Below are 27,010 nucleotides of genomic sequence, written 5' to 3' on the forward strand. Positions count from 1 at the left end.
CTCTGTAGAGGAAGATCGGGTCAGAGGCAGGATTACTTGCTACATGCCCCTACATCATTGGATCTTTGGAATATGTAATACAAGTTAAAGCACCGGACTACTTTTATACAAAAGATACAGGTTACTGTAATATCATCTAGAGACAGAAATATGAAGCCAAGTATGAACAAACACATTGGGAGACTTTTTGTGGCCTTCTCCCAAATGTTTTTAAAATCTTTGTGCAATACTCAAAAACCACAAAGGAACCTGGCAGCTAGTCTGGCAACGCAAGTCATCATAATATGGAAGCAATGCACACCCAGACACAGATAGATGTCACAGCAAGATTTATAGTAAAGATTTGATACTATTAAATTGGAAGTACAGTGGTTGGTTAAGAATATAACAGTACATACAATATGACCAATAATGTTAGGTCTACTTCTTTTTACTACAGAGCTCCATAGATATAACATCTATTTTGTTTCTTCTGCATAAAGGTGATATGGGACCCAACCAAGTGGCTGCATTGTTATCCTAATGGGCAGAGAGAACCTGTTCATGGATTCCATCTCTACAGATCCAACAATGTTAGTTAACAGGCGTATTAACCCAAGGATCCTGCAAAGTAGATGGGTCCCATGGAGTAAGGGGTGTCGTGATGTTAATCTGTACTATAGTTCCCCTTTACCTTTATGTACATCCTCGCGTGGTTGGATTTTAAGTTGGCAAACATATTTGCATGCAACATTTAATGTGACCACTACAGAACTACTCAAATTAGTGACAATTACAGTAGGTTCACACAGTGAGGAATTGCACCAGGCAAAGCCATTGTGGATTTTCAAGATAAGCCACAGCAGAAATCCACATCTGAAATTTAGATTTTGCCATGGATTGGCATGTAGATCCACATGTGATTTAGCTCCAATGATGTTCAATGGAGCTAATCCACGACTTTACAGCACAGAATCCATGGCAATAATGAGCATGAGGTGAATTTTGACATTTTTCAGCACAGATTTTTTCCGGAGCATGTGAATGGGGCATAAAATACTAAAAGTGGAATGCTTGCAGATTCTCTCAGGATTTATGCACGGAACCTACTTCTAAATCCTGACAGAATCGAAAACGTGTGAACATAACCTAAGTCAGAGCAATAACATGGACAGAAAAATGCTGGGGTATAGTCATGGCCGGCCTTAGATACGTGCAACCGGCGAGGTCGCACAGGGTGCCAGCCACCACACTGCAAGAGGGGCACCGGCGTGTGTGCGTGCACTGCGCCGTTGCCAGGTCCCCCGCTCCATGGCCACTATTTAGGGTGTCAGTGGGTCAGGTGCCACTCACTAACTGCACCGACCTCAATACTGGCTGCCCCGTGCCGCGGCCACCGCTCACCTTTCCTGTCCTGCGTCCTAACTGACAAGCCTGGCATGACGACAATATTCAGGACGCAAGACAGGGAGAAGACCCAGCGCTATCTTCCTATGCGTTTCCTGGGCTGGTGGGGGTCACAAAGGAAAGGTATTTCACCAGTACAGCTTCAGCAGCACTAGTGGCCAGTGTTTGTGAGAAGCCCAGCAGGTCAGTCACTGACTGTGGGCTTTGGTTGAATGGGGGCACTGATGGGGGCCTAAAAAGGCCAATAATGGCAAATGGGCGAAGGATTCAGTGCCACCTTGGTGCCCATTTGCCACTTATTGCCCTTTTAGTGTCCTTTTGTTCAGTGCCCCCTTGGTGGCAATTTGCCAGTTTGCTGCCCCTGTGACAAAAGATGTGAAAGGGGTAGTAAATGGCAAATGGGCATCAAGGGGCCATCAAACAGAAGGACACTAAAGGAGCAATAAGTGGAATATGGGCACCATGGTGACACTGAACGACACTCAAGTATTAATAAATGGGAAATTTGCACAGAATTCAGTGCCTCCATAGTGCACATTTACCATTTGTTGCGTTTTTAAACCCTGTTCACATTACTTTGAAGGCTATGAACACCTTTGATGGAGATTATTTTTTTTAATAAACAGGTCAGTTAGTGTATTCGGTGTAACTTTTTAATTAGTTTTTTTATTAAAAATTTGTTTTACTTTTTGAGATACAGCTGCTCTGTATTCTCTATACAGAGCAGCTGTATTTTTCACTATGACCTGAATCTGTCTGTCCTGCAGACCTCATGGATTCAGTGTCAGTGGGTCCTGCGTGTCTGTGACACACGTGTCTCTGACACGCAGGATCCAACTGTAATCTTTCACATCTAAGTTATTAACTTAGATGTGATGGATAACAGGTAGATCCTGTCTGACGGGAACAGAATTTAGCGCTACATACAGAATATAGAAGAGGCTGGACGCAGCTGCAGGCTTGAGGGAAGCCGACATGACCGTCCTGGTAGGGAAAGGGTTAATGTTAAGAGGTGAGGGAAAGGTGAAGAAGCTGAAGGAGGGACGGGGAGGAGCTAGGGGGGACGGGGGGGCCGTTGCTGCGCTTCCCGCTGTTTCTCGGCATTGAGCCGGAAGCAGCGGGAGGAGTAGTACACAAGAAGCAAAGCTCCCCGTTGCCCGGCTTTTTAGTATGGCAGAGGCCCTGATTTTAGAGCGGCTGCGTGCCGCTGCTGTGCACCACGGTCCCGGATGGCTGGAGGAGACCGTGGCTGCATTAACGCGGATCCCGGACGCCGTTTCGCCACGTCGGGCACGGCGTTCGGGGTCTGTTGTAAGGGACAGGCTCCCCTCCCCCGGCCCCCCTACGAGCATGGCTATGGCGGCGGGGGGGGAGTCGGCAACAACCGCTCCTGCGCTGGGCAGGCAGAGAGCGGTAGCAGGGGTGACGGCGATGCAGGCTGTGTCGACCCGTCCCTCTCGGCGGTCCCGACCTCCAGAGCGCCTGAGTCCGGAGGTAGTCCCGCGGACACGGCGTCGCAGAGGGAGCCCGATCCCGGACGCTGCAGGCCAGGCAGCTGGGAGGACCGCCCCTTCCCAGGCCCTGCGTCCTGGCAGGAATCCCAGGCCGCGACGGGGTCCGGCGGTAAGCAGGGAGTCGCAGGCCGGGCTCCCTGTCACCCCTCCCCCATCAGATGGAAGATGTCAAGAGCAAGGTACGGCCGCCCCGCATGGTGATGTTCCGGCCAGGGGGCAGGCTTCGTCAGGATCGTCTAGACGGACGACTAGATCTGCAGCGACGTCGAGGCAACAGGTCCGGTCGGAAGTCTGGGTCCCGGCGGTCGGGCGGCAGGTTGCCGGCCCATCGGTCAGCGCGTCCTCATCCCCTTTCCGAAGAGGTCGTTGGGAGGGACAGTCGTCGGCGAGAGAAGAACTGGAGGAAGGTGAACTGGACGTCTATCGTCGAGGTCAGGATGGTCCGGCTGACGGGAACACAGCGCCTGTGCAGCCCGGTGAGTGTATAACTCCTTTATTGTCTTATCCAGCGATTTTTATGTCGGGTGTCGGCGGGGGGGCTGCTAGCATAGCATCGGGGGCCGGTAGTGGCGCGGGCGGACGCGACGGAGCGGGTTTGGCAGATTTAGTGGGTTGCTTACGGGAGCTGGTGGGGCGCCTGGATAGGGCCGCGGCGCCGGTAGTAACGGAAGTGTCCCCTGCGGTAGTTTGGGAAGGCCCCAGGGAAGTGGGATCGTTGCAGGCGCGTCCTGTGGTGGCGGTTAGAGAGGCGGTCGCGGTGTCGGTGCAGACTGAGGCACAGAAGGACGGCGATCGAGTGCGCATGGACGATCGTGCTCGGGGGGAGGTGTATGTTTGTTTTGAGGGTCCGTTGGGGGCGCATTTAAAGCAGGAGGTGCGTGATCGGATCTGGAAAGATGAATATGTTGAAATTTTTTCTCTCTTGCCGCTGGCTAAATTCAATTTGGATAAGAGCAAGCGGGATGAGAGTAAAAAGGACGAGGAGGAACGGCGGCGGTATAGGCTTATCCCGCAGACGTTCGTTAATTGGTCGCAGGCGTTCGCCATATTGGCTAGTGTGATAGGGGAAAAGGCGCCGGAAAATTGTTCGGCGTTATTTTGTTATTTTGATGCTATTGGGGAGGCTCATAGGGCGTATGGGGGTCAGGCGTGGCTGCGATATGATGAGCAATTCCGTCAGCGGAAGGCGGTTCGGCCGGCGATTCGGTGGGACCAGAAGGATATTGCTCTCTGGTTACGGGTTACGGTTCCGGTTAGGCAGCCCTTTCCCGGGAGCGGTGGCCAGGGAGGCCAGACTAGTCAGAGTGGACCAAGCGGCGGGGGAAAGGCGGGGTTTTGCTGGCAATTCAATGAAGGCCAGTGTAAGTTCGGGGCCACGTGCAAGTTCAAGCACGTGTGCTCCGAGTGTAATGGTGCATCACACGGGGCGGCAAAATGTCTGCGTAAAAAGAGGTCCGGGAACCAGCACGGGGCTGGTCAAGGGGGTGTCGCCGGTGAGGGTGGAAAGGATGGCCCCTTATCTAAATGAGTATCCGGATAGGGCGGCGGCTAAGTTGCTTTATGAAGGGTTTAGTGTTGGTTTTGTTATTCCTCCGCCTCCTTATGAGGTTCCGGTTACGCGGAGAAATTTAAAATCGGCTTACGTGCATGCGGAAGTCGTGTCGGAAAAGTTGTTAAAAGAAGTTTCGTTGGGGCGCATGTCGGGGCCATTTGTGGAGTCGCCGGTGAAAGATTTAGTTGTGTCCCCTTTGGGTATTGTCCCTAAACGCGAGCCCGGAAAGTTTCGTTTGATTCAACATTTATCGTATCCCAAAGGTTCGTCGGTAAACGACGGGATTGATCACGAGTTGTGTTCCGTAGTTTATACCTCATTCGATAAGGCGGTGGGGTTAGTGCGGGCTGCGGGTCCGGGGGCGCTGCTAGCAAAAACCGACATCGAGGCGGCGTTCAGGTTGTTGCCGGTGCATCCAGAAAGCCAACGGCTGTTGGGCTGTTTTTGGGAATGGGGCCTTTTACGTGGATCGGTGCCTTCCGATGGGGTGTTCTCTTTCTTGTGCATACTTCGAGGCGTTTAGTAGCTTCGTGGAGTGGGTAACGAGGGGAGTATCCGGGGTCGATTCGTTGATCCATTACTTAGATGATTTTTTGTGCGTTGGCCCGGGGGGTTCGCCGGTTTGCGGTAACTTGCTTCATGCCCTGCAGAAGGTGGCGAGGGATTTTGGGATCCCTTTGGCGCCGGAAAAAACGGAGGGCCCGGTAGCGACGATTTGTTTCTTGGGAATCGAAATTGACTCGGTGGCAATGGAGTGTCGGCTCCCGGCGGATAAGCTGGGTGCTTTGAGGCTGGAGGTGCGACGGGCTTGTAGAAGGAAGAAAATGTCGTTGAGGGAGCTTCAGTCGCTGCTGGGGAAGTTGAATTTCGCCTGCCGGATTATGCCGATGGGGAGGGTGTTTGGTAGAAGGTTGGCGGCGGCAACGGCGGGAGTGCGGGCGCCGCATCATTTTGTGAGGCTCAAGGAGGAGCACCGAGCTGATCTTCAGGTTTGGGATGACTTCTTGGGCCAGTACAATGGTCGCTCGCTATGGATGGCCCCAGCGCAGGATACGAGTGATCTGAATATTTTCACGGATGCGGCTGGGGCGGGTGGCTTTGGAGCTTACGGGGGAGGTCCGTGGTGCGCAGGTCAATGGCCGGCTAGCTGGGTGTCCAGTGGATTGACGCGGAATCTGGCCCTGCTCGAGCTGTTTCCCATCGTGGTGGCGGCTACCATTTGGGGGGACAGGCTCAGGGATAAGAAGGTCCGTTTTTACTGCGACAACATGGGTGTGGTGCTTGCCATTAATAACATCACGGCGTCCTCTCCTCCGGTAGTTCAATTGTTGCGACATTTAGTGTTGGTGTGTTTGTCGCTGAACGCGTGGGTGGTGGCGGTGCATGTCCCGGGTGTACGGAATTGTGTTGCTGATGCTCTTTCTCGCTCGCAGTGGGACCGGTTTCGGCAATTGGCTCCGGGAGCGGAACGTATTGGTTTGGCGTGTCCGGATCATCTATGGGATCTGGTATCGGTCCCGTAGAGCAGCTGTTACAAAGGTCTTTGGCGGGCACGACGTGGAGGGCTTATGCTGCTTGTTGGAGGCAGTGGGAGGAGTGGGTAAGAGAGTTGGGTGATGTCAATACGGATAGAGACAGGTTGGTGGCACTTTTGTATTGGTTAGGGGATGCCTGGGAGGCGGGGTTTTCAGTAGCGAAGGTGAACCGGTTTATATCCGCGGTGGCGTTTGGGCTTAAGTTGCGGGGCTTGCGGGATGTATCGAAGGAATTTCTGGTATCGCAGGCTTTGAAGGGGTTGCGCAGAGGTAGGGTGGAGGCGGATAGTAGAAGGCCGGTGTCGTTTGCTTTGCTGGGCTTGTTGGGTGGTTCATTGGCATCGGTATGTCGTTCTTCAGATGAAATGGATTTGTTTCGGTTGGCTTTCTCGTTGGCGTTCTTCGGAGCATTTAGAATAGGTGAGTTGGTGTCGCCAAGTACTAAACAGGCAGGGGGGCTGAGATCTGGGGAGGTGAGCCTTTTTGCAGATCGGTTGGAGGTATGGTTGCGTAGATCAAAAACTGACCAATTAGGGAAGGGAAAACTGATAGTTTTGTTCGCTCTCCCGGGGTCGGTCATGTGCCCAGTAGAGTGCATGCGTGGTTTTACAAAAAACAGGGGGTCTCCAGATTTGCCTTTGTTATGTCATGTGGACGGGTCGTTCTTGTCCAGGTTTCAGTTTGGAGCTGTTTTTAAAAAATGTTTGACGGCGGTTGGGGTTGCGGCAGGCTCATATTCATCTCATTCCTTCCGGATTGGCGCAGCAACGGAAGCAGGGCGCTGGGGGTTGGATGATGAGGGGGTGAGGCGTATTGGTCGTTGGGAGTCTAAAAGGTTTAAGTCCTATGTCCGCCCCCATATGTTGTAATTTTGTTGTTTATGCTTGCAAATGTATATGGTGGTGCCTAACTGTGTTTTCCGTTTCAGATTCGCCTCCTTGTCTGGTGTGGTTGATGGGTCATTCGTACGTGCACTGGGGGGCTTTGAGGGCGGACGTCCGCCCGGATGGTCGCCAGTTGCGCATTCCGCGACAGGATGCGGTTGTGCATTGGCTGGGGTTTAGAGGTATGTCGTGGAACAGGGTGTTGGCGGAATTCCAGACATATGTGCGGCTTGATAGGGTTCCGGAGGTTTTAGTGTTGCACGTGGGTGGGAATGACTTAGGAGTCCGCCCTTTTCGTGAGTTGGTGCGGGATATCAAACATGATTTGTTGTGTTTGTGGGTATCTTATCCCAAGTTGGTGGTAGTGTGGTCGGACATAGTCCCAAGGAAGCATTGGCGGTTAGCTAGATCGGTGGAGAGAGTCAATAAGGCTCGGATAAAAGTTAACCGGGCGGTGTCCCGTTTTGTGGCAAAGAACGGGGGCATTTGCGTGAGGCATAGGGATTTGGAGTCAGGATTGGGGAATTTCTGGAGGAGTGACGGGGTTCATCTGACCGAGGTTGGCATTGATATTTGGAGCTTGGCTATAGCAGAAGGCATAGAAAGGGCGGTGGTGGTGTGGAGGAACTCACAGGCTTAAGGTGGTCAAGGCCTGTTTCGCGGTGGCGGGGGGAGTCCTTGAGGCCAGTCAGTACAAAATGGTGGGGGGGTCGCATCGGGGGTATGCGTCCCCCAAAAAAGGTACATGGTTGAAGACTTCATCGGGTGTTATCCCTTTGAAGTGGTCTTCTGGTAGAAGGTATGTCACTTGAAGGCTTCATCGGGTGTTATCCCTTTGAAGTGGACTTCTAGTGGTCGGTATATCACTTGAGGGCTTCAACGGGTGTTATCCCCTTGAAGTGGACTTCTAGTGGGTGGAGCCATCTGCAGAGGTGAACGGTGCTTCCGAGCTGGTTTACGGCTGGAGGTAATTAGTGGTTTGCAGATGGCTAATTCGGTGTGTTCTTGAAAGGAACATCTGAAGGGGCTTCAAGGACTTCCTCTGCTCGGGTTAATGTTAACGTTTAATGGTTATTTATGATTCTGACCCATGTTGGGTCATGTGAATTATTAGGAGGAATTCTCTGGTGGATTCCTAACTAGTTATCCGAATGTTTCGGATTTAAATTGTTTTTATAAAACTGTGAAATTAATAAACGGCTGCTGTGGCCATTTCACATCCAACCTCGGTGTCATGTGTCGTTACTAAATGGGGGTGGGGGATAGTATGGTTTAAGGTTAACACACGACTCTACCTAGGCAGGTCAAGAAGAGGCTGGACGCAGCTGCAGGCTTGAGGGAAGCCGACATGACCGTCCTGGTAGGGAAAGGGTTAATGTTAAGAGGTGAGGGAAAGGTGAAGAAGCTGAAGGAGGGACGGGGAGGAGCTAGGGGGGACGGGGGGGCCGTTGCTGCGCTTCCCGCTGTTTCTCGGCATTGAGCCGGAAGCAGCGGGAGGAGTAGTACACAAGAAGCAAAGCTCCCACCCTCCCACCCTTGTTTTGTTACTCCTTAGGTCTTCTGTACGTCCGTATATGAGCGTTGTGTTTTATTTTGTGTGTTTATTTAACATGTTTTTCTTTTTTCCGGAGTAGGTTCTGTTGTCATGGCAGCTGGCGGGGGGAGTCCTTGAGGCCAGTCAGTACAAAATGGTGGGGGGGTCGCATCGGGGGTATGCGTCCCCCAAAAAAGGTACATGGTTGAAGACTTCATCGGGTGTTATCCCTTTGAAGTGGTCTTCTGGTAGAAGGTATGTCACTTGAAGGCTTCATCGGGTGTTATCCCTTTGAAGTGGACTTCTAGTGGTCGGTATATCACTTGAGGGCTTCAACGGGTGTTATCCCCTTGAAGTGGACTTCTAGTGGGTGGAGCCATCTGCAGAGGTGAACAGTGCTTCCGAGCTGGTTTACGGCTGGAGGTAATTAGTGGTTTGCAGATGGCTAATTCGGTGTGTTCTTGAAAGGAACATCTGAAGGGGCTTCAAGGACTTCCTCTGCTCGGGTTAATGTTAACGTTTAATGGTTATTTATGATTCTGACCCATGTTGGGTCATGTGAATTATTAGGAGGAATTCTCTGGTGGATTCCTAACTAGTTATCCGAATGTTTCGGATTTAAATTGTTTTTATAAAACTGTGAAATTAATAAACGGCTGCTGTGGCCATTTCACATCCAACCTCGGTGTCATGTGTCGTTACTAAATGGGGGTGGGGGATAGTATGGTTTAAGGTTAACACACGACTCTACCTAGGCAGGTCAAGAGCAGCTGTATCTAAAAAAGTCAAACAATTTTTTAATAAAGACTAATTAAAAAGTTACACCAAACACACTCACTGACCTGTTTATTAAAAAAGAAAAAATGTTTAGATAGCCTTTAACCCCTCCAGGACGAAGCCATTTTTTGAGTTCTAATTTTCGTTTTTTCAATCCCCACCTTCAAAGAGCCATATATTTTAAATTTTTCCGTCAATAGAGCGGTGTGAGGGCTTATATTTTTGCGGGAGCAGTTGTAGTTTCTATTGCTAGCATTTAAAGTACCATATAATGTACTGGGAAACTGAAAATAAATTCTTTGCTGGCTGAAATTGGAAAAAACTGAGATTCCTGGATTGTTTTTTGGGTTTAGTTTTTACGGCTCTTACCATGTAGTAAAAATGACAACTTAACTTTATTCTGTGGCTCAATACGATTACAGTGATACCAATTTATATAGGTATTTTTTTATATTTTACTGCTTTTAAAGAAAAAAAACTTTTTGTAAAAAAAAATAGTTTTGTGTCGCCACATTCTGAGAGCCATAACATTTTTATTTTTTCATCGATTGAGCGGTGTGAGGCCTTATTTTTTTCAGGATGAGCTACAGTTTTTATCGGTACCATTTTTTGGTACATACAACTTTATCACTTTTTATTACATTTTTTTGGGAGCTAAGTTGACTAAAAAAACAGCGATTTTGGCGTTTTAAATGTGAAACTTTTTACTGCGTTCATCGTGCACGTTAAATAACGCTATATTGTAATAGTTCAGTCTTTTATGGACGCAGCGATACCAATTTTGTTTACTTTTTTATTTTTTTACATTGCTTTAAGGCCTAATTTACACGAGCGTAATATACGCGCGTGCGACGCGCGTGCTTTTCACGCGTGTCGTACGCACCTATATTACTCTATGGGGCAGTGCAGACGATGCGTGAATTTTGTGCAGCGCGAGTGCGTTGCGTAAAACTCACGACATGTTCTATAATCGTGCGTTTTTCGCGCATCACGCACCCATTGAAGTCAATGGGTGCGTGAAAACCACGCATGCCGCATGGAAGCACTTCCGTGCGAACTGCGTGATTCGCGCAAGAGCTGTCAAAAGGATGAATGTAAACAGAAAAGCACCACGTGCTTTTCGGTTTACAAACATCCAAACGGAGTGTCAAATTAGAGATGAGCGCACCGAACGTGATATACGTCCGTGCGACTCGCGTGCTTTTCACGCGGGTCGCACGGACCTATACAAGTCTATGGGGGCATGCAGACAGTCCGTGAGTTTTGCTCAGCGTGAGTGCGCTGAAAAAAACTCACGACATGTTCTAAAATTCTGCGTTTTTCGCGCATCACGCACCCATTGAAGTCAATGGGTGCGTGAAAACCACGCAGGTCGCACGGAAGCACTTCCATGCGAACTGCGTGATTCGCGCAAGAGCTGTCAAACTCTGAAAGTAAACAGAAAAGCACCACGTGCTTTTCTGTTTACTAACATCCAAACGGAGTTTCTTAGAGATGAGCGAACCGTCCGAACCGAACCGAACTTCACCGGGTTCGGCCGAACTCGTTTTGACCGAACCCGGCAAAAAATGTTCGGGTACGCGACGTCAGGAGACAGTCACTGCCCACGGTGCTGAAAGAGTTAAACTGGTTCAGCCCCCTGGACAGTGACTTCCGATCACAATATACATGTACGTGTAAAAAAAAACAGAAGTTCGGACTTACCGATAACTCCCGGCTCCTTCCTCCAGTCCGACCTCCCGGGATGACAATTCAGTCCAAGTGACAGCTGCAGCCAATCACAGGCCAAGCACAGGCTGCAGCCAATCACAGGCTGCAGCGGTCTCATGGACTGCCGCGTCATCCTGGGAGGTGGGGCCGGATGACAAGAGAGGGACGCGTCACCAAGGCAACGGCCGGGAGACCGGACTGAAGGAAGCAGGAAGTTCATGGTAAGTATGAACGTCTTGTTTTTTATTCACAGGTTGGTGTATATTGTGTTCGGAACTCACTGTCGAGGGTGCTGAAAGAGTTACTGCCGATCAGTTAGGTCTTTCAGCACCTTGGACAGTGACGGGCGTCGACTAGCCTCATCTCTATGATGGCGGCTGCGCGAAAATCACGCAGCCGCGCATCATACACGGATGACACACGGAGCTGTCAAGTGCCTTTTGCGCACGCACAAAACGCAGCGTTTTTTGCGCGCGCAAAACGCACGCGCTCGTGTAAATCAGGCCTAAAGGAAAAATGGGAAAAGGGTTTTCTTTTGAACTTAATTTTTTTTTCACTACTAAAAACTTAATTTCACTGTTTTTTACACAGTTTATTATTCCCCCTATGGGACTTGAACCAACGATCATTGGATCTCTGGTACAATACACTGCAATACTATGTATTATTAATGTACTGCAGTGCATAGTAATTTTTACAGGGTTCTGTTAAGCACTGCCACAGAAGCCACAGGCAGGGCTTAACAAAGGCAGAGTGAAGGCAGTCCTGGGGGCCTTCATTAGGCCACTGGGTTCCCATGACAACCATCGTCACCCCCACCCCCCCGATGACATTGCAGGGGGGCTATGAGCTGTCGGAGGGGGCCTCCCCCTCTTTTCAACTCCTCAGATGCTGCGATGCTACGATTGACCGCAGCATTTGAGGGGTTAAGCAGCCAGGAACAGTGTGATTGCTGTTCCTGGCAGTTAGTCCCGGGTGTCAGCTGTAAAACACAGCTGACACCCGCAGCGTATGGAGCACGCTCAGCGCGTGAGTGCGCTCCATACACCACACCCCGCACCCGGACGTAATAGCACATCGAGGTGTGCGAAGGGGTTGAAGGCTATGAACACCTTTAAAATTGTGGTTTTTTTTTTGGTTTTTTTTAAAAGTCTATCAGTGTGATTGGTGCAACTTTCTAAATACTTTTTATTAAATTATTTTTACTTTTTGGGTTGCAGGTGCTTTGTATCCCATATACAGAGCAGCTGTATTTAGTGCTGGAACCTGTATCTGTCAGGTCAGCGGGATTGACAGGTTCAGTGTCGGCGAGTCCTGCGTGCAGGTCCATGCAGAATCGGGCTGTTACAAATCACATCTAAGATCATAACTTAGGTGTGATTGGTAACAGCTCGATCCTGCGTGGACCCGCTGACACTGAACCCGTTAGTCCCACTAACCTGACAGATTACAGGATTCAGCACTAGATACAGCTACTCTGTATACAGGATACAAAGCAGCTGTATCTCAAAAAAGTAAAAAAAAATTGTAATAAAAAGTAGCACAAAACACACTGATTTTTATTAATAAAAACAAAAAAACAAAGCTTTTTCAAAATGTGTACATAGCCTTTAAAGGGGTTGTCAGGAATAAAAAACAATATTTTGTTGAAGCAGCAGGATTTAAAATAAAAAAAAGTACTTATACTTACCTCTCCCAGACGTTCCTGCGTTTGGTGGCTCCCTTCACTTCTGTTCTCTGTATACAGCGGAGACATCACGTCGACAGTACACCACCGCGGCAGCCTATTAATAGCTTCAGCAGTGTGATGTCACCATTGCAGCTGCTCTGTGTACATACAGAGAACAGAGGTGACAGAAGCCCCCGGCGCAGGAACGTCTGGGAGGAGAGAAGTAAGTATGGGCTCTTTTTTATTTGAAGTCCTCCTCTCCTGCTGCCACATAAAATGTTTAAACCTGGACAACCCCTTTAACCTCTCAACGCCATCCGTGTATGTATGGCGGATGTGCATTCCCACAATATGGCGCGTGCCCTATGGTGTTACATAGGACTGCAGGTAATATCTACTATATTATCTATACTCAGAATTATCAGTGTGTTATCTGTAGTGCTACATAGGACTGCAGGTAACATCTACTACATTATCTGTACTCAGAGAGTTATCACTGTGTGTTATATGTGGTGTTACATAGGACTGCAGGTAACATATTTAGACAAATTACCTGTTTGTCTAAATATGTGTTTTTATGTATGTACAGTATATATGTTCCAGTATGTGCGTGTCTATATTTGTGGTACATTTTTGGTTAGTGGAAGGCAGCAATATTGCTATTGACCGCAGTATTTAAGGGGATAAACGCCCGCGATCTAAGTAAACTTTGATCGTTACCATAGGAGCTGGAGCCCAGCTGTCACCAGACAGCCGAGCACTCGCACCAACCTGCATGGGGCACCTATGTAGGACTTAGGCCAGGCTGCCGTGAAAAGGTGGCGGCCTAGCCTAAGGCCCATTAGTGACCACCGTGAAAAGTCATATTGGTTGTCACTCAGGGGTTAAAAGTCTTCATACATTAGGACAATGCATGGACTTACATTTGTTGGCCCAGAGGGGGGAGAGGCCCACTCTGGCCACAGGGGTTTTTAAAACAAGTATCATACTTCCCTTGTGCTCTCTACCTGCTCACACTCGCCATGGGTGTCTCATAGGTTCCAGAGACTCTGCATCATCCCAGTTAGCCAATCACAGGGCCTCTATGATTTTCTGAGCTGCTCTGTGATTGGCTGATAGCTGACATCATCTGTGTGTCTAAACAGTCTAGCCACAGATGGAGGAGCAAGAGGAAGGAGTCTTGCGGCCTTAAGTACAAGGAGTTAACCCTTCACTGCATCACTCCACCATTCTGGGCTTCATGGCAGAATGGGCAGAAAGAAGCATCTCCTCTATAAAATAAAAAAAAGACACATGAAAACTCGCCTGGAATTTGCAAAAAAACACCTAAAGGACTCTCAGACTGTGAGAAACAAGATACTGTGGTCTGATGAAACCAAGATTAAATTTTTTTGGTCTCAATTCTAAGGGTATGTTCACACGGCAGCGTCCATTACGGCTGAAATCAAGGAGCTGTTTTCAGGAGAAAACAGTTCCTAAATTTCAGACGTAATGGCATGTTGCCGGCGTTTTTTGCTGCGTCCATTACGGACGTAACTGGAGCTGTTTTTCTATGGTGTCAATGGAAAACGGCTCCAATTGCGTCCCAAGAAGTGACAGGCACTTCTTTGACGCGGGCGTCTTTTTTACGCGCCATCTTTTGACAGCGGCGCGTAAAAAAATGACCGTCGGCACAGAACATCGTAAAGCCCATTCATTTGAATGGGCAGATGTTTGCCGGCGCATTGGAGCCGTATTTTCTGACGTAATTCGAGGTTAAAACGCCCAAATTACGTCCGTAAATAGGGTGTGTGAACCCAGCCTAAGCGTTATGTCTGGAGGAAACCAGGTACTTCTCATCACCTGCCCAATACCATCCCTACAGTGAAACATGATGGTGGCAGCATTATACTGTGGGGATGTTTTTCAGCGGTGGGACAGGGAGACTGGTCAGGGTTGAGAGAAAGATGAATGGAGCAAAGTACAGAGATATTTTGCATGAAAACCTAATCTGTGTGCTGTGGACCTTAGACTGGGTCAAAAGGTTCACTTTCCTACAAGACAATGATCCTAAGCACACAGCCAAGACAACTCAGGAGTGGCTTAGGGACAACTCTGTGAATGTCCTTGAGTGGCCCAGCCAGAGCCCTGACTTGAACCCAATCGAACATCTCTGGAGACCTGAAAATGGCTGTCCACTGACTAAGTACTGATTACAGGGTCTGAATGCTTATGTCCATCATGCAATATTTTATTTTTTCCTTTGCAATAAATTATCAAAGATTACTAACATTCTGTTTTTACTTTGTCATTATGGGGTATTGAGTGCAGAATGATGGGGAAAAACTAGAATTTTTATTAACGTATGTTAGTAAAAGGCCTCAACATATCAAAATGTGAAAAAATGGAAAAGGTCTGAAGACTTTCCGAATGCATTGTATATCTACAATCCTCAACATCCTCAACATTGAAATTGGAACACCAAAAAGAAAAAGTTTTGGAATTGTGGAAATCACAGGATTCATAGACATGTTAATGATATGCAAAATAAAAAAATGGAAAAAAATATTCCAAACATTTTGATTTAATCAGTATCGAGTATGAGCTCCACACGCAGAAATACATACGCTTACATGCCTTGGCATGCTATCAATGAGGTTATTAATGGTTGTCTGAGGAATGTTATGCCATGCTGAATGCACTTGGGCATGCAAATTATCAAGATTGGCTGCTGGCAGCTCCCTTTGCAATTGCCAACCAATGACTTTCCAGACGTGCTCGATGGGAGACAAGTCCAGAGACACTGCAGGACTTGGTAGCACGTTTAGGCCACACAGGCTGCTTATAGTAGCACAAGCAACATGCGGCCTGGCGTTGTCCTGTTGAAAAATGGCTTCTGGGACACTTGGGAGAAATGGCCGTACCACTGCTTCCACGACCAAATGAACGTAATACTGAGCTGTTATTGTACCTGAAAGACTAAAGGGGTCCGGCTACTTTACATTATGCCACCTCACACCATAATCCCAAGAGTAGGACCGGTGTGACGTTCCCTTGTGAAGGCCTCTTCATGGCGTTGCCCGTGTGGTTGTCTCTAAAGAGTATAGACCTTCATTCCAGCCTCCATTGCTGTCTTGCTGTGCACCATGATAGCCTTTGAGAGCGGTGGCATGTGATCAAGGGAACACCTATAGCTGGTCGTCTTGCTCATAGCCCAATGTCATGCAAATGCCTTCTGATGGTTTATGTCGACACTGGCTGCTGCCCTGGGCTTGGGATGTCATGTCCAATTTCAATTGCAGTACAGAATGGATCAGTATGCGCCATTCTTTCAATCAGAAAGTCCGTGCAGTGGTTCACCTCCAGGCGTTTTTGTTCTCCCAACCTCCGGGACACGCAACAATGCTGACATCTCAGCCTAGGCACGTAGTGATCTGCCAGAATGATAAACTAAGGTCTCTCAGTTCAAGGATTCTGTCCCTTTCCGTTTGCGACAAGTGGCGATAACTGGCATCGCAGAATAATCCCAAACCATTTGATCAATTTTTTGAGGTTTTATGTGGCTAAAAAACTTTGCTTTCAAGCTGGCTTTTATGCCCATTCCAAATGACACATATTGGAGCTAGAGGCTTGAAAATTTGATCATTTGCAGATCTCAGCGACACTTCTATTTTCTGCTTACGGCTTGCCCTTCTAGGTGTTGCAATTTCAATGTTGAGGAGTGTGTATGTATATATATATATATATATATATATATATATATATATATATGTTGTGACAACTTGGGGACCACTTAGCTCATGGGATCGCCATCTCCCAGGTGAGATGGTTGGCACACATAGAAAGTTCACTCCAACTCCTTGAGAAAAAGGTTTAAACCAGCCGCAGCTAGCTTTATTGTCTTCACAACAGCAATCAGTGGTACAACATTAAACATACAAAATAAACCCTAGGCCGTCCAGCCTCTAACTAACACATTCAGTGTCCCTCACTATGTGACACTGAGCCTTGTGCCCAGCACCTCAAAACCTTCAGTTTTACCTCACACGGTGGTGACTCTCACAGGCTAGCATGCCTACCTTCCCCAGACTGAGAGCCCTGTGTGAACAGCACACACCTGATATAAAGAGCCGTCTCAGGTGGAGAATAACTAGGCTAATCAGACAGCCCAAGCAACAGCAGAGAAAACCCTCTCTGCTGTACATGCTCCCTGGTTGCTTAAAACCTGAGTTTCTGCCCTGTCCAGTAGCTGCACTGCTACAATGTATGTATATATATATATATATATATATATATATATTTGTAAGGGAATCTATGATGTTAGGAATATATAAATTGTATGTAACCTGGGAAAAGCAGCTGATCTGCATTACTTCAGAATAAAAATGAATAGAATTTATACTACTTTACTTTTGTTTTAGTAAAATGAGCCACGAACAACAACCAAGAACACTGTCCCTTTTACATTTTTACTACCATGTTAGCCTCTGCAAACGAAATAACTGGCCATAAATACTGCTTCTAAATGTCATGGTATTAATTGGAAAACGACCACATTTTTACCTATCTTCTTGATCAATGCTGTCCAGGAGATTATTGCTTTGGGGGAGAGTGGTCTGGGGACTGAATTAATTTAGAGGTCTGGTCTGAGGTATGCTTTAGTTTAGGGAGTCTGGTATCTGAATTAGTATAGGCGTTTGGTCTAGGGTCTGAATATATTTAGGGGTCTTGCCTGGGATTTGATGCTTCCCATGCCCCCGTCCTGCATTTAGTAGTCATGTGGCTGATCGTGTGCGAGGGCCCAGAGCTTCCTAGCTATGCTCCAGTGTGCAGGGGTGGGATTTAGCCAATTCTCCCCAGTTCTGCCAAACGGGTTGTTGAAATAGCAGAGAAGTAAGACTCCAACCCGGTTAAATTCAATTGTATATGTGTCCTCAGGATGCGGATGCAATTGTTTAAAAAAATTTGCATCAGCAAGTACGAGGGAGCCCTAGGTTCCCTAAACCTACCAGTCTGTGGGGAAAGCCATTTTTTAGATGCAAGCTAGTGTGATGGCATGTCATGCCTAATGGGAACGGGGACAGGTAATGTCCATGGGCACTTCATATATGTGGCGTTATTTTAATTTACACTGAATGTATAGCACTATTTTAGGGGGGTTATGTGTGACACTATTATAGGATAGGGGGCACTACGGGAATGCTATTTCAAAATAAATGTCTAGTATTGTAGAAGTAGCAGCATAACATAGTATGAGGGAACTAGCAGGCACAATACTGTGGCAGCAACAGCCTTGAAATTAGGGGCAGTAGGCTAGAGCTATGTGAGGCGCTGACACTGGTAAAGAGGTTCAGCAGGATGAGGAGTTTGTGTTGTTAGAAAGAGCAAAGTCGAGTCTTGGCCAGGAAAGTTGTCATTTTGGTCTGGGGCAGATGGAGAAGTAAAGAGAACGACTTCAAAACAAAGGAGACTTTGCCTGTGAGTCACTGAAAGTCATTGTTTATCCTGCCTCTGACTATGTCAGATCAATATTGGATTTACTCATAAGGTCTACAGCGAGATGATGGATGGTATAATTCTTGTTTGTGAAAAACCAACAACTCCCATCATACTCTTACTATTGTTCATGATATACCGGGAGCTGTATTTTCGCATGATACAAACTATGAGTATTAAACAGCAGGGGTTACACTGACTTCATCTCTCTACTAATCTTAGTTCTGGTAACATTTTTATTAACATATTTGTGAACTGAGCTTAAATATAACTTACGTTATAGCTGGGTACGGGAAGCATCGAGCAGGCTCAGAGGCTGAGCCCGCTCCATGCAACGCGGGTGTTGGCTGTATGTTACAGCAGACACTTCAGGGTATCGAGCGGCATGAGCACGATCCTGGTAGTTTAACCCCTCAGATGCTACGATCATAACCGGCATCTAAAGCATTGGAAAGCGGGCAGAGCTTAATAGGAGACTGTCAAAATCACAATGTACTAAAAAAAAAAAATGTAACAGTTAAAAAATAAACTTTTCCTGCTGCTCACAATAGGCCTTCCATAATTTTGTATTTTTTTTTTTTGTAATTGTTTATTTAAAGAAATTTTTTTCACAGAAATTGCAAAAGGAATACAGAAAGGAAAAAATAAACGGGAAGGGGGGTAGACACATAATTGAAAATTTGTCATAACAAGATACAATCTCACAATGAATCTCAAGCATATGAATAAACATGAATTATGCGTATGTAAAAAAAAAATTGTCATAACGTGAAAAATCTGGTCATTTGCCTAAATCGGGTGTATCAAGAGCATAAACAACATGCATGAAGGCTGACTTTGCATTACTACCAGGAGTAATCATGGTGCCTACTAATCAGAAAATAAAGGAATGAAAAGGGGAAGGAACTAAATAGACGTGGTGAAAAATAAAAAAGAAGAGAGATAACCCAGACAGGCGAGCAAAGGCTAATACATAGGACTGTGACCTATCCAAAGTGTTTCCCGTGCAACCTCCAGTTCCTCGTTCACACCCCAGACCTAGGGGTTAAGCGCACAAAATTCTGGAGAATTACGAAAGTCCAGCCACTTCTGCCAGATCTGAAAGTGAGAGTCGGAGCGCTGATGAACGAGAGCTATCGATTCCTCCATATCATGAATATGTGAAATTTCCCTAACCCACTCTGACACTGTGGGGACAATGCTACTTTTACAATGTCGTGGAATCACTGTCCTGGCTGCAACCAGTAGGTAGCCCAACAGCGTATGGGACAGAACCTTAATGGTACCTGGAATGATGGATAGGAGCAATACGGTTGGAGAATCATCCAAAGTTATATCAAGGATGGTCTTAATCAGAGAGATTATCGAGTCCCAGAATGGGCGAAGTAACTGGCACTCCCACCATATATGAGTCATCGTACCCCTCGCCTGTCCACAACGCCAACACCGATCAGACGTAGAAGGGTATATCCTGTGCAGGACAGCAGGAACTTTATACCATCTGGACAAGATTTTAAAATTAGTTTCTTGCGCCATACATGAAATTGAAAATCTATGGCACAAAGTAAACGCTTTAGACCAGTCTTCGGGAGGAATAGATACATCTAGTTCCTTCTCCCAGCTAAGTGCATAAGAGGGTTTCGGTTCCCTCTTCTAATCTAACAAGAGACCGTAGACCAGAGCTATCGTTTTTTGACGTTGCGGAGGGCGAGGAGATCAAACGCTCAAAAGGAGTCAATTCCCTAAGCAAGTGAAGGGGCTGTTTACATTTGTTAAAGTAGTGCTGTAGCTGGAGATAGTCCCATCTTGACCTTGAAGACCTAGAATCTACTGCCACTAATTCCTCATATTGTTGCAGTTGGCCCGATACCGGAACATTTTTAAATGTGAAACCTTTTTCAGTGACCGTCCAGTTCTACCCAAAAAAGGAGGACTGTAAGCCCGGGGCAAAATCCTTATTTCCCACGATTGGCGTCAGTGGTCCATCTCTAGAGAATAGACCAGTCTGAGTAAGATATCTGTTAAGGGTCCGAAGCAAGTCCCCCATCACTAGAGGCAGGGACAGGGTCGATGCTCTGGGCCAGGTCGTCCCGGGCGCCCAAGGGAAGGAGAGCAGTGGTAAAGCCGCCTGAACTGTCTCTAACTGTATCCACAGTTTCCGAGACGGTGCATGAGCGAAGTCAAATAACCTTGCTAGAGTTGCCGCCATGTAATATAAGAAGCAATCCGGTAAAGCCAACACCCCTCTATCTTTCCTCTGTACCAAAATATGATGTGCTGCTCGTGGTCCTCTAGATGCCCAGACAAACTTTTTTAAGCAAACATTGAGTTCGCGAAACAGTGTACTAGGGCGTGTGCATGGTAACGTTTGGTATAGGTACAATAAGCGAGGCAGAACATTCATTTTTAGAACATTAATTCTCCCTAGCCAGGATAAGCACTTGCCTTCCCATTTATTAAGATCTCTTCTAATAGTTTGTAAAAGGGGTATATAATTCAGCGCATAAACCTGCGTAAAGTCTGAGGGTATCATGACACCTAAATATTTAAGTGCTCTATGTTGCCAAACAAAGCCAAAAGAGGATTGCAAGGCTTGCAATGTGCAGTTATCAAGAGAGATGTTTAACGCGGTACTTTTAGTGAGATTGATTTTAAAGTTACTATGTCGGCTGTATTCGCCAATAGTTGACATCAATGCAGGCAAGGAAATACGAGGCTGCGTAAGATACAATAGAACATCATCTGCAAAAGCCGAGCATTTAACCTGATGTGGCCCAACCTGTATGCCATTAATATCAGGATTGCTTCTTATAGCCTGCAGAAGATGTTCCATAGTTAGGGCATAGAGCAAGGGAGACAAAGGGCAACCCTGTAGTGTGCCATTGTGTATTCTAAAAATGGAAGATAAGAGGCCATTTATGCGAACCCTGGCTTGCGGGCCTGCATACAGTGCCATAATGCTCTGTAACATAAATGGACCAACCCCAATCTGCTCCAATGTTCTCCACATAAATCCCCAGTCCACCCGGTCAAAGGCCTTCTCAGCATCAAGTGATAGCAACATACAGGGAAGAGAAGTCCGTTTTGCATAATCTATAAGAGAAAAGGATTTGAGAGTATTATCTCGGGCCTCTCTGGTAGGGACAAAACCAACCTGATCCGGGTGGACTAGGGACCCAAGCAGACCCCCCCAATCTATTAGCTAAAAGTTTAGCGTATATTTTAGCATCCGTGTTTATCAGTGATATGGGATGATAGCTAGTACACAATTGTGGATCTTTGCCCTCCTTGGGGAAAACACTAATATGGGCTTGTAAAAATTCTGAAGGAGTTGGAACACCTCGGGACAGCACCTGCAGGACAGTTAGCAAAAACGTGGAAAGTCCGTCAGATAGGGACTTATAAAAGGCTGCTGTGAACCCATATGGACCAGGACTTTTACTCGCTGGTAATTGTTTAATCACGTTCGTTAACTCCTCTAGTGTGAAAGGGGACGGCAACTGTGCGACATCCGCGTCGGCCAGCGTGGGCAGAGCTGTATCTAAGACATACTGTGTCAAAGAAGAAGGCGTGTTATGTGGGCTCGAAATTTCACTAGGGGCGGGGAGATTATACAACGTTTGATAATAATGTAGAAAAGCCTCCGCTATTTTGTCTGAGGTGTGAACTACGACCCCAGCAGGATCTTTAATCGAAGGAATTTAGGAAGCTGACAACCTATTCTTAAGCGCTAAGGCTAGTGCCCTACCCGGTTTGTTTCCCCATTCGTACATAGAGCGGGAAAATATTTGTCGCAAACGGGCATATTTTTTATTAAGTATGTGTTGAATCTCTTGCCGTTTTAGTAGCAAGTTTTGTAGCGAATCTGAATGTAGTGTACGCTTATGTTGGGTTTCCAACAAATGGAGTTCTGCTAGCGGAGAACTGAGTTTCACACTCGCTTCTTTCTTCAGTCGGGCACCATGCTTTATTAAGATCCCTCTCAAAACGCATTTGAGGGTTTCCCACTTTATCGGCGGGGAGGTAGTATCAGAGGCATGATCCTGTCCAAAGTGTGCAACAGCTCTCTCGAGATCGAGTTTACATATAGAATCTTGCAGGAGTGATTCATTGAGTCTCCAAGTGAAGGAGCCCTTAGATTGTGGGAGCAGAGTAAGCGCACAAAAGACAGGGGCATGGTCAGACCACAAGATATTACCGATACTTGACGAGGAAATTTGAGTGAGTAAACTATGGTGCGATAAAATCTAATCAATCCTACTATAGGAGTTGTATACATGGGAGAAAAAGGTGTAATCCCTATCTACAGGATGACACACTCTCCAGACGTCACAGAGCTGCATTTCGTGGAAGAGTTTCCTAATCCTATTCAGTTTATTATGTGCAATGCTAGATCGCCCAGTGGAAGTATCAAAGAATGGGTTGATAGGAATGTTAAAATCACCACACAAAATTAAACCCCCTCTCTTAAACGCTTGCAACTCGTCTAGTGTCTTAATTAGAAAAGCAACCTGGTTTATGTTTGGGGCATATATATATTCGCAATCATATATATATGTGATCCAATCTCACACTTAACAAAGAGGAAACGTGCATCCGGATCCGTTTTTACCTGCAGGATTTTATGGGGGAGAGACTTATGGAAGAAAATAGATACCCCTTTAGTTTTGCCCTCGGAATTGCTACTATGGTACATGGACGTATAATATCTGTTTTTCAGAGTAGGGAAGTGGTCAGTATGGAAGTGGGTTTCTTGCAGGCATACAATATGTGTTTTCTGTTTGTGCATAGCATAAAGGACTTGAGATTTCTTTTGAGGAACATTAAAGCCCTATACGTTGAAAGAGGCCACAGATACATCTTCCATCTCACTGACAGGCAATCAACCTACGCTGCGACTGTCAAAGACGGTAATACTAAGAAAGAAAATAAAATAAAGAAGAGATAGAAAAAGAAGAGGACAAAATAAGAAGACAGCAGATTCTGTCAGTAAAGTATACTAAAAGTGAAGCGCGCTCGCGCTAATTCAATACTAGTAGACTAGTTAAACCTATGGGGGGGTCGTGAAAGACTAAACCAGTGGCTGGTAATACTGCATTAAGGATCAGGTCATAACGTAAGCATTAAGAAGTAACGTACTAAACAGGAGTATGCAAATGACATATCAAGGAGAAAGGAAGGCAATAGAACATACATGCAATAATAGCAACATCAACATAGTCACCAAGTAAATGTAAGCGGAAAATCTAGGATGAAAAATCAGCGGTCACGAGGCCATCTCGATGGATTGAGGGGTCTGCGACAAAGGCGTTAAGGTCTCGGAGAAGGTGCCGTTCCAGGAGCAATCGACGTGTCCCAGGAGGTAGCTGAGGACAGCTGAGGAAGCCTTCCCAAGCTGGAAGAGACATCCTCGGTAGATCTAGGGCCTGTAAAAAAGTAGGAAGATCTTCTGGCACAGCGAGAATTGGCATCGAGTTACCCCATTTCACATGGAGTGCAAAAGGAAATCCCCATCTATAAGGAATGTTCCGAGATTGAAGCACCGACAGAAGCGGCTTCAACGTTGTTCTTTGTCGCAGGGTACACCTCGAGAGATCCGGAAACAGCGATATAGTAGCTCCGTGAAAGTCTATGGTCTGGAGGGCCCTGGCTTTTTGCATGATCTCCTCTTTGATCGCAAAATAATGGATGCGGCAAATTACATCCCGGGGTCTGCTCGGATCCACACTGCAGGCCCGAAGCGCTCGATGGGCTCGATCTATTTCAATATGAGAATCCACGGGTTTCTCCATAAGGCCGTTGAATATACGTCTAACAGTGGGAAGGAGATCCGACGTGCGCGTAGCTTCCGGGAGGCCACGAACTCTTATATTGTTCCTTCTATTTCTGTTCTCCAGGTCATCTTGCTGCGATGCTAGAAAACGTTGTTGCGCAGCCTGGTTCACACTGATTGTTTCCAAGTCCTGTACGGATTTTGAAATGTGACATTTAAATGTCTCCAATTCTTCAACACGTGCATGCAGAACATTAACTTCTCCTTGTACTCTTTGAAGATCCTGACGCCAGGCTATTTTAAGGTCTGCAGCTAAGAGGGACATGTCATTTTTTGTGGGCAGGATGGCAAGCAATGCCTGCAATTCTGGGTGTCCCCTCAGGGTGATAGCTGCCTCATCAGGCGGGGGCAATCCCGACATGCCAATCACCCCACCGTCGCCAGCAGGTGGCTGGATGCGACGGAGCCCATGTCCTGACTCACGGACAGGTAAGGGAGCTGCATCCCCACAAAAGGAGCTGTGATGAGAGTTATCAGCGGGTAGATGGCTAAGCTCGGCCGTGCAATTCTGAAATAGCGACTTCTTCGCTGGTGGGCTCAGTCCCCTGTCGGAACCGCCTGGAGACAGAGAAGGTTGCAGCGGGCTGGGAGGAGAGGACGTTGCACATGGCGCAGGTGAGGTAGCCGGGGTATTTGCCAAATGTCCCAGCGTATGACGAGCAGCGTCAGCAACCTCCATACCCAGCGCTCTTATAAGCATGTGGAGAGCTGGGTTGAGGGACAATTGTCGGGCACAGACTCACTCTCTGTAGAGTCCAAGGAAGCCGTCTCTGCGTCCAGCTCCGTCCCTGGACGAGGCACAGCAGCCTCGAGGTGTGAGGAAGATGGCGCCGGCAGACATGAGGCCGCGCCTCGCTCTTCGTCCGGACCTGACAGCTCTTGTAGTGGCTGAAAAAAGTTCCTGATGGGGACATCAGATTTGCCCGGTGTCTGTGAGATTTTGAGGGAGCTTCTAGTCTTAGCTTTCCTCATGTTTGCAGCGAAATCTCCTGATATGCAGGGACCTGGTCTGGAGCTCCCTCTAAACACGTCCACTCGCCAGTAAGCCTATGCCACGCCCCCCTCCCCAGCCTTCCATAATTTTAAACACCAGGCCCATGTGGCCCTTAATCTGGCACTGGAGGTAACCACTGTTATAAGGGCACAGAAGTCAGGTTCATTGTTGGAGGGGCACTATGCACTGATATAAGGCACTGTCACGGGGGCACTCTGGCTGGCACTATTATGGAGTACTGTGGCTGACACAGTTATAAAAATGCTGTGATGGGCACTGATATAGCTCAATGTTACCAGGGCACTGAGTCTTCCCATATCACTGGATTTCAGATTTTCAGTTTTTCTTTCATTTGACTGATGTGTTTTGTTAAGTAACTATATTTTCTTAACATCAGTTTACAGTTCGATGTTTTTTAGCTCGCTGTTAGCAATAATGTATTATTATGTGCCAATTGAAATTTAAGATAGAGTGTAGGTGGGTTCTGTAGTAGTGGGCAGTAGATACGACACCGATGTTGGGTTAACTTTTATTTTACTGTAGACAATCAGAATCGGATCTCTTTCTTGGGATGAAACATTGACTTCAGATAACACAGGTCTTCATAAATGGGTGCCGGTACCCGGGCATGAGGTAGCCACGGGCGGGAGGTTGGGACGTGGAAGTGCGAGGCTCAATGTCTGTTTCATCTTTCCCGTGTGGGCAAGTCTCTGATGCATGACTACAGGATTTAGACTTCCTTGTCCTCGCCCAGGGGAAAACAAATCCAGTACCTGTGCTCCTCAGTGTCATCTCCCTCATCCTTGGGGCTGCTTCCAAAGTCTGGCTGCTGCACCTCTGCACGGCTGGACCTCTGCGTGGCTGGACCGCTGGACACCACACGGCTGGACCGCTGGACATCGCATGGCTGGACCTCTGCCCGGCTGGTCCTCTGCCCGGCCGGACCTCTGCCCGGCTGGACCTCTGCACGGCTGGACCTCTGCACGCTGGACCCCTGCCCGGCTGGACTTCTGCACAGCTGGACCTCTGCACAGCTGGACCTCTGCACGGCTGGACCTCTGCTCGGCTGGTGCGGTTGGCTGCCGGACGACTAGTGCTGGTGGCTGCTGGGCGGTCACTGCTGGTGGCTGCGGGGCGGTTACTGCTGGTGGCTGCTGGGCGGTTAATGCTGGTGGCTGTGGGGCGGCTACTGCTGGTGGCTTCTGGGTTGGGGGCTGAATACTCACTGCGGCCTCTTCTCTGGACAAACTCGTCCTGCACAGGTCTCCTCCTCCCACTGTGTCTCTCCTGTTTCTTCCACTCTCCGAGGCTGCCTACCTTGTTTCTCTTCTCACATTGGTCTCTCTGCCGCTTCTCTCTTCCGCCGCTGCACTCTCCTGCTGCTGCTCTCCGCCGCCGCTCCACTCTCCACTCCCCTCTTTCCCTGCCTTCGTGCCCTTCTGACCACGCGCGTCCTTTCCGTCCTCCTCCTGGAGGCTTCACTTCTCTTCCGGCGCATGCACGAGCGCCTGACAGCCGCCGACGTCACCCCACCTCACTCCCGACTCCGGACAGGTAAGTCCACAAGGGTGTTGACCACCCTTACGAGAGTTCACAAACAGTTGTACTGGTGTGATTAAGTGATATATTATGCATGTTATTTATGAGTAATCTCTTTAATCTACTCTTACATTCAGTAGTAAGCAGCTATTTTTTCAATGTCAAATATATGTGATATTACTGCGATAGATAGATAGATAGATAGATAGATAGATAGATAGATAGATAGATAGATAGATAGATAGATAGATAGATAGATAGATAGATAGATAGATAGATAGATAGATAGATAGATAGATAGATAGATGATAGATAGATAGATAGATAGATAGATAGATAGATAGATAGATAGATAGATAGATAGATAGATAGATAGATAGATAGATAGATAGATAGATAGATAGATAGATAGATAGATCGATCAAAAATCAGGCAGCACTCCGTTTGTAAAGGTGAAAAAAAGAGGGTACTTTTATTGTCCCATAGGCAACGTTTCAGCTCCTTCCTCTGGAGCCTTTCTCAAGCCACTATACCGGTGCTGCTGAATCCATTTGTCTAGATAGATAGATGATAGATAGATAGATAGATAGATAGATAGATAGATAGAT

This window comes from Rhinoderma darwinii, chromosome 2, assembly GCF_050947455.1.
Source record: "Rhinoderma darwinii isolate aRhiDar2 chromosome 2, aRhiDar2.hap1, whole genome shotgun sequence".
NCBI lineage: Eukaryota > Metazoa > Chordata > Amphibia > Anura > Rhinodermatidae > Rhinoderma > Rhinoderma darwinii.